Here is an 8,493-nt window from a genome sequence, read left to right as displayed (position 1 = left end):
TGCTATTCATGGGAATGGTAGTTCAGGTCGTCCTCTCAGTGCTGATCTCTCCGTACATCTGGACTACATTTCCCGGCAGGCGTGGTGCCCAGTCTTCCTCTTGTCTCTCGAGAAGAATTTTGTGGTGCAATGCACAGCGGGAATTGTAGTCCATTCATAATGACAACTCAATACGATTAGATTAGTGGAGATTGGGGAAGCATCATAGGAGTGTGATGTGTGACATGTCTGCGGCGCTGCTGTTAGGTGCAGAGGAAGCTTCCCGCTGGTGTGGTGTTAACACTCCACAGTTATTACCGCAGGGAAGATGGAGACGGATGTGCGGACCAACAGGCTCTAGCCTCCACCTATAACGTTACATACCAGAGGTACCGTGCGGAGACCCCTGTGCCCAGGTGAGGAGTGCGGAGGAGCCTACCCACTGTGCAGCCCATTCCATGTATTACACAGGAGTATTACCCCCATCATCCCCTCTCCTTTACTGTGCAGCCCATTCCATGTATTACAGAGGAGTATTATCCCCATCATCCCCTCTCCTTTACTGTGCTGCCCATTCCATGTATTACAGAGGAGTATTACCCCCATCATCCCCTCTCCTTTACTGTGCAGCCCATTCCATGTATTACACAGGAGTATTACCCCCATCATCCCCTCTCCTTTACTGTGCTGCCCATTCCATGTATTACACAGGAGTATTACCCCCATCATCCCCTCTCCTTTACTGTGCAGCCCATTCCATGTATTACACAGGAGTATTACCCCCATCATCCCCTCTCCTTTACTGTGCAGCCCATTCCATGTATTACACAGGAGTATTACCCCCATCATCCCCTCTCCTTTACTGTGCTGCCCATTCCATGTATTACACAGGAGTATTACCCCCATCATCCCCTCTCCTTTACTGTGCTGCCCATTCCATGTATTACACAGGAGTATTACCCCCGTCATCCCCTTTCCTTTACTATGCGGCCCATTCCATGTATTACACAGGAGTATTACCCCCGTCATCCCCTCTCCTTTACTGTGCGGCCCATTCCATGTATTACACAGGAGTATTACCCCCATCATCCCCTCTCCTTTACTGTGCGGCCCATTCCATGTATTACACAGGAGTATTACCCCCATCATCCCCTCTCTTTTACTGTGCGGCCCATTCCATGTATTACACAGGAGTATTACCCCCATCATCCCCTCTCCTTTACTGTGCAGCCCATTCCATGTATTACACAGGAGTATTACCCCCGTCATCCCCTTTCCTTTACTGTGCAGCCCATTCCATGTATTACACAGGAGTATTACCCCCGTCATCCCCTCTCCTTTACTGTGCGGCCCATTCCATGTATTACACAGGAGTATTACCCCCATCATCCCCTCTCCTTTACTGTGCAGCCCATTCCACGTATTACACAGGAGTATTACCCCCGTCATCCCCTCTCCTTTACTGTGCAGCCCATTCCACGTATTACACAGGAGTATTACCCCCATCATCCCCTCTCCTTTACTGTGCAGCCCATTCCATGTATTACACAGGAGTATTACCCCCATCATCCCCTCTCCTTTACTGTGCAGCCCATTCCATGTATTACACAGGAGTATTACCCCCATCATCCCCTCTCCTTTACTGTGCAGCCATTCCATGTATTACACAGGAGTATTACCCCCATCATCCCCTCTCCTTTACTGTGCAGCCCATTCCATGTATTACACAGGAGTATTATCCCCATCATCCCCTCTCCTTTACCGTGCAGCCCATTCCATGTATTACACAGGAGTATTACCCCCATCATCCCCTCTCCTTCACTATGCAATCCATTCCATGTATTACACAGGAGTATTACCCCCATCATCCCCTCTCCTTTACTGTGCAGCCCATTCCATGTATTACATAGGAGTATTACCCCCATCATCCCCTCTCCTTTACTGTGCAGCCCATTCCATGTATTACACAGGAGTATTACCCCCATCATCCCCTCTTCTTTACTGTGCAGCCTATTCCATGTATTACACAGGAGTATTACCCCCATCATCCCCTCTTCTTTACTGTGCAGCCTATTCCATGTATTACACAGGAGTATTACCCCCATCATCCCCTCTTCTTTACTGTGCAGCCTATTCCATGTATTACACAGGAGTATTACCCCCATCATCCCCTCTTCTTTACTGTGCAGCCTATTCCATGTATTACACAGGAGTATTACCCCCATCATCCCCTCTCCTTTACTGTGCAGCCCATTCCATGTATTACACAGGAGTATTACCCCCATCATCCCCTCTCCTTTACTGTGCAGACCATTCCATGTATTACACAGGAGTATTACCCACATCATCCCCTCTCCTTTACTGTGCGGCCCATTCCATGTATTACACAGGAGTATTACCCCCATCATCCCCTCTTCTTTACTGTGCGGCCCATTCCATGTATTACACAGGAGTATTATCCCCATCATCCCCTCTTCTTTACTGTGCTGCGCATTACATGTATTACACAGGAGTATTCCCCCCCATCATCTCCTCTTCTTTACTGTGCAATCCATTCCGTGTATTACACAGGAGTATTCCCCCCATCATCCTTTGTCCTTTACTGTGCAGTCCATTCCGTGTATTACACAGGAGTGTTCCCCCCCATCATCCCCTCTCCTTCACTATGCGGCCCATTCCATGTATTACATAGGAGTATTACCCCCATCATCCCCTCTTCTTTACTGTGCAATCCATTTCATGTATTACACAGGAGGATTACCCCCATCATCCCCTCTTCTTTACTGTGCGGCCCATTCCATGTATTACACAGGAGTATTACCCCCATCATCCCCTCTCCTTTACTCTGCGGCCCATTTCACGTATTACACAGGAGTATTCCCCCCATCATCCCCTGTTCTATACTCTGCGGCCCATTCCATGTATTACACAGGAGTATTACCCCCATCATCCCCTGTCATTTACTCTGCGGCCCATTCCATGTATTACACAGGAGTATTACCCCCATCATCCCCTCTTCTTTACTCTGCAGCCCATTTCATGTATTACAGAGGAGTATTACCCCCATCATCCCCTCTTCTTTGCTCTGCGGCCCATTTCATGTATTACACGGGAGTATTACTCCCATCATCCCTTCTTCTTTACTCTGCGGCCCATTTCACGTATTACACAGGAGTGTTTCCCCCATCATACCCTCTCCTTTACTCTGCGGTCCATTTCACTAATTACACAGGAGTATTACCCCCATCATCCCCTCTTCTTTACTCTGCGGCCCATTTCACGTATTACACAGGAGTATTACCCCCATCATCCCCTTTCCTCCCTTTATAGAATGTAAAGTGATCCTGGTGCCGCCATCTAGTTGTGTTTTTCACTCTTTGGGCCTAAAATGCTTCATGTGACTTTGGGGAGTTTATCCAGGATTTTTCAAAATAGGGCTAAGGCGCGGAAATGGTGCAAAACAAATATTATTCCTCTAGCTAAACCCCCCTACACATCTTCCTATAGCAACGACGTCACATCTGTCATGTACGCGACCACTGCAGGCAGTCGCTCGACTCATCGATTACGTGCTGTGCATGCCATCGTGGTCACTGATTAGCTGTAGCAGTCATGTGTATGCTGGACAAGACCTCATCGCAACAGATGAATAGTGTTTTTCTTTATGATTATTTTATATTATTATTTATTTATTATTATTATTATTATTATTTTATTATTAGCCCAACTTTTACAAATCCTGGACAATTCCTTTGAAATATAACGCCTTACAACAATCACAAGGTGTGTAACCATGGTCTTAAATGCAAAACGTTATTCATATTTTGTTAAAAAACAACATAAAAGCAATTTGTAAGCGCATTGCAGCACTCCTTGTGGTTGTTGTAGGTCATAATACATCTGGTGGAGTGTTCTCTGGGCGATATGTATCGGCTAATTAGTCCACTTAATTAGCTATCTAGGATGGACCTTGGGATCACAACTGATAGGACTGCTTTCTATGTGCCACCATTATATCCTTCATTTCATGATGTAAGTCAGGGATGAAGATTTTACACTTGCCGCCAGGTCTCATCTGGATATCGCCATTTCCATTCGTTTTGCTGCTATTTCCTCTCTGACTTAAGATCCTGGTAAGACTAAAATTTTGGAACGGCCGCTCCTGATTAAGATTGTGATCCTATGACGAAACATCCTGATCTATTGATAGGGCTTGTATGGAACTACATCTAAAAGTCCCAAATAAGACCACATACACCACTTTCCAAATTATTATGCAAATGCTATTTTTTTTTCTTGATTTTCCTAAATGGTCAATGCAAAAGAGTCAGTGTAATGTTCAAACCATCATTCAATAGAGCATACAGTCATGGCTGAAAGTGCTGCCACCCTTGAAATCGTCCCAGAAAATTATTACAATTACACACGACTCTGACTCTACAGCACAGCCTCACTACTGAGCGTGTACATAAGGTGCAGCACAGATTCATCTGACTACTGAGCATGTACATAAAGTGCAGCACAGATTCATCTCACTGCCTCACTACTGAGCGTGTACATAAGGTGCAGCACAGATTCATCTGACTACTGAGCATGTACATAAACTGCAGCACAGATTCATCTCACTGCCTCACTACTGAGCGTGTACATAAAGTGCAGCACAGATTCATCTCACTACTGAGCGTGTACATAAAGTGCAGCACAGATTCATCTCACTACTGAGCATGTACATAAAGTGCAGCACAGATTCATCTCACTGCCTCACTACTGAGCGTGTACATAAAGTGCAGCACAGATTCATCTCACTGCCTCACTACTGAGCGTGTACATAAAGTGCAGCACAGATTCATCTCACTGCCTCACTACTGAGCGTGTACATAAAGTGCAGCACAGATTCATCTCACTGCCTGACTACTGAGCGTGTACATAAAGTGCAGCACAGATTCATCTCACTGCCTGACTACTGAGCGTGTACATAAAGTGCAGCACAGATTCATCTCACTACTGAGCGTGTACATAAAGTGCAGCACAGATTCATCTCACTGCCTCACTACTGAGCGTGTACATAAAGTGCAGCACAGATTCATCTCACTGCCTCACTACTGAGCGTGTACATAAAGTGCAGCACAGATTCATCTCACTGCCTCACTACTGAGCGTGTACATAAAGTGCAGCACAGATTCATCTCACTGCCTCACTACTGAGCGTGTACATAAAGTGCAGCACAGATTCATCTCACTACTGAGCGTGTACATAAAGTGCAGCACAGATTCATCTCACTACTGAGCATGTACATAAAGTGCAGCACAGATTCATCTCACTACTGAGCGTGTACATAAAGTGCAGCACAGATTCATCTCACTGCCTCACTACTGAGCGTGTACATAAAGTGCAGCACAGATTCATCTCACTACTGAGCATGTACATAAAGTGCAGCACAGATTCATCTCACTGCCTCACTACTGAGCGTGTACATAAAGTGCAGCACAGATTCATCTCACGGCCTCACTACTGAGCGTGTACATAAAGTGCAGCACAGATTCATCTCACTACTGAGCGTGTACATAAAGTGCAGCACAGATTCATCTCACTACTGAGCATGTCCATAAAGTACAGCACAGATTCATCTCACTGCCTCACTACTGAGCTTGTACATAAAGTGCAGCACAGATTCATCTCACGGCCTCACTACTGAGCGTGTACATAAAGTGCAGCACAGATTCATCTGACTACTGAGCTTGTACATAAAGTGCAGCACAGATTCATCTCACGGCCTCACTACTGAGCGTGTACATAAAGTGCAGCACAGATTCATCTGACTACTGAGCATGTACATAAACTGCAGCACAGATTCATCTCACTGCCTCACTACTGAGCGTGTACATAAAGTGCAGCACAGATTCATCTCACAGCCTCACTACTGAGCATGTACAGTACAGACCAAAAGTTTGGACACACCTTCTCATTTAAAGATTTTTCTGTATTTTCATGAATATGAAAATTGTACATTCACACTGAAGGCATCAAAACTATGAATTAACACATGTGGAATTATATAATTAACAAAAAAGTGTGAAACAACTGAAAATATGTCTTATATTCTAGGTTCTTCAAAGTAGCCACCTTTTGCTTTGATGACTGCTTTGCACACTCTTGGCATTCTCTTGATGAGCTTCAAGAGGTAGTCACCGGAAATGGTTTTCACTTCACAGGTGTGCCCTGTCAGGTTTAATAAGTGGGATTTCTTGCCTTATAAATGGGGTTGGGACCATCTGTTGTGTTGTGCAGAAGTCTGGTGGATACACAGCTTATAGTCCTACTGAATAGACTGTTAGAATTTTTATTATGGCAAGAAAAAAGCAGCTAAGTGAAGAAAAATGAGTGGCCATCATTACTTTGAGAAATGAAGGTCAGTCAGTGCGAAAAATTGGGAAAACTTTGAAAGTGGCCCCAAGTGCAGTTGCAAAAACCATCAAGCGCTACAAAGAAACTGGCTTACATGAGGACCGCCCTAGGAAAGGAAGACCAAGAGTCACCTCTGCTTCTGAGGATAAGTTTATCTGAGTCACCAGCCTCAGAAATCGCAGGTTAACAGCAGCTCAGATTAGAGACCAGGTCAATGCCACACAGAGTTCTAGCAGCAGACACATCTCTTCAACAACTGTTAAGAGGAGACTTTGTGCAGCAGGCTTTCATGGTAAAATAGCTGCTAGGAAACCACTGCTAAAGACAGGGAACAAGCAGAAGAGACTTGTTTGGGCTAAAGAACACAAGGAATGGACATTAGACCAGTGGAAATCTGTGCTTTGGTCTGATGAGTCCAAATTTGAGATCTTTGGTTCCAACCACCACGTCTTTGTGCGACGCAGAAAGGTGAACAGATGGACTCTACATGCCTGGTTCCCACCATGAAGCATGGAGGAGGAGGTGTGATGGTGTGGGGATGCTTTGCTGGTGACACTGTTGTGGATTTATTCAAAATTGAAGGCATACTGACCAGCATGGCTACCACAGCATCTTGCAGCGGCATGCTATTCCATCCGGTTTGCATTTAGTTGGACCATCATTTATTTTTCAACAGGACAATGACCCCAAACACACCTCCAGGCTGTGTAAGGGCTATTTGACCAAGAAGGAGAATGATGGAGTGCTACGCCAGATGACCAGGTCTCCACAGTCACCAGACCTGAACCCAATCGAGATGGTTTGGGGTGAGCTGGACCGCAGAGTGAAGGCAAAAGGGCCAACAAGTGCTAAGCATCTCTGGGAACTCCTTCAAGATTGTTGGAAGACCATTTCCGGTGACTACCTCTTGAAGCTCATCAAGAGAATGCCAAGAGTGTGCAAAGCAGTCATCAAAGCAAAAGGTGGCTACTTTGAAGAACCTAGAATATAAGACATATTTTCAGTTGTTTCACACTTTTTTGTTAAGTATATAATTCCACATGTGTTAATTCATAGTTTTGATGCCTTCAGTGTGAATGTACAATTTTCATGGTTATGAAAATACAGAAAAATCTTTAAATGAGAAGGTGTGTACATAAAGTGCAGCACAGATTCATCTCACTGCCTCGCTACTGAGCGTGTACATAAAGTGCAGCACAGAATCACCTCACTGCCTCACTACTGAGCGTGTACATAAAGTGCAGCAGAGATTCACCTCACTGCCTCACTACTGAGCGTGTACATAAAGTGCAGCACAGATTCATCTCACTGCCTCACTACTGAGCGTGTACATAAAGTGCAGCACAAATTCATCTCACTGCCTCACTACTGAGCGTATACATAAAGTGCAGCACAGATTCACCTCACTGCCTCAATACTGAGCGTGTACATAAAGTGCAGCACAGATTCATCTCACTACTGAGCGTGTACATAAAGTGCAGCACAGATTCATCTCACTACTGAGCGTGTACATAAAGTGCAGCACAGATTCATCTCACTGCCTCACTACTGAGCGTGTACATAAAGTGCAGCAGAGATTCACCTCACTACTGAGCGTGTACATAAACTGCAGCACAGATTCACCTCACTGCCTCACTACTGAGCGTGTACATAAAGTGCAGCACAGATTCACCTCACTGCCTCACTACTGAGCGTGTACATAAAGTGCAGCACAGATTCATCTCACTGCCTCACTACTGAGCGTGTACATAAAGTGCAGCACAGATTCATCTCACTGCCTCACTACTGAGCGTGTACATAAAGTGCAGCACAGATTCATCTCACTACTGAGCGTGTACATAAAGTGCAGCACAGATTCATCTCACTACTGAGCGTGTACATAAAGTGCAGCACAGATTCATCTCACTACCGAGCATGTACATAAAGTGCAGCACAGATTCATCTCACTACTGAGCGTGTACATAAAGTGCAGCACAGATTCATCTCACTGCCTCACTACTGAGCGTGTACATAAAGTGCAGCACAGATTCATCTCACTGCCTCACTACTGAGCGTGTACATAAAGTGCAGCACAGATTCATCTCACTGCCTCACTACTGAGCGTGTACA

General features: G+C 45.2%; 1 protein-coding gene across 4 annotated transcripts in view; it reads left to right on the top strand.

The window, feature by feature from the left end:
* Positions 1 to 38: 38 nt before the first annotated feature.
* LOC141272984 (uncharacterized) overlaps positions 39 to 8,493 on the top strand; it is a 40,778-nt gene continuing 32,323 nt past the window's right edge. For 2 of the 4 annotated variants that reach the window (XM_073684241.1, XM_073684239.1), the window contains exon 1: positions 39 to 395. The gene's annotated coding sequence lies outside the window, so the exon portion shown is untranslated. The remainder of the gene's footprint in view (positions 396 to 8,493) is intronic. The other 2 variants (XM_073684238.1, XM_073684240.1) reach the window with 2 other exon arrangements.

This window comes from Phyllobates terribilis, unplaced genomic scaffold (assembly GCF_046119375.1).
Source record: "Phyllobates terribilis strain yellow unplaced genomic scaffold, ASM4611937v1 Scaffold_5__5_contigs__length_657084704, whole genome shotgun sequence".
Taxonomy (NCBI): Eukaryota; Metazoa; Chordata; class Amphibia; order Anura; family Dendrobatidae; genus Phyllobates; species Phyllobates terribilis.
This window is presented reverse-complemented; position numbering and strand designations above follow the sequence as displayed.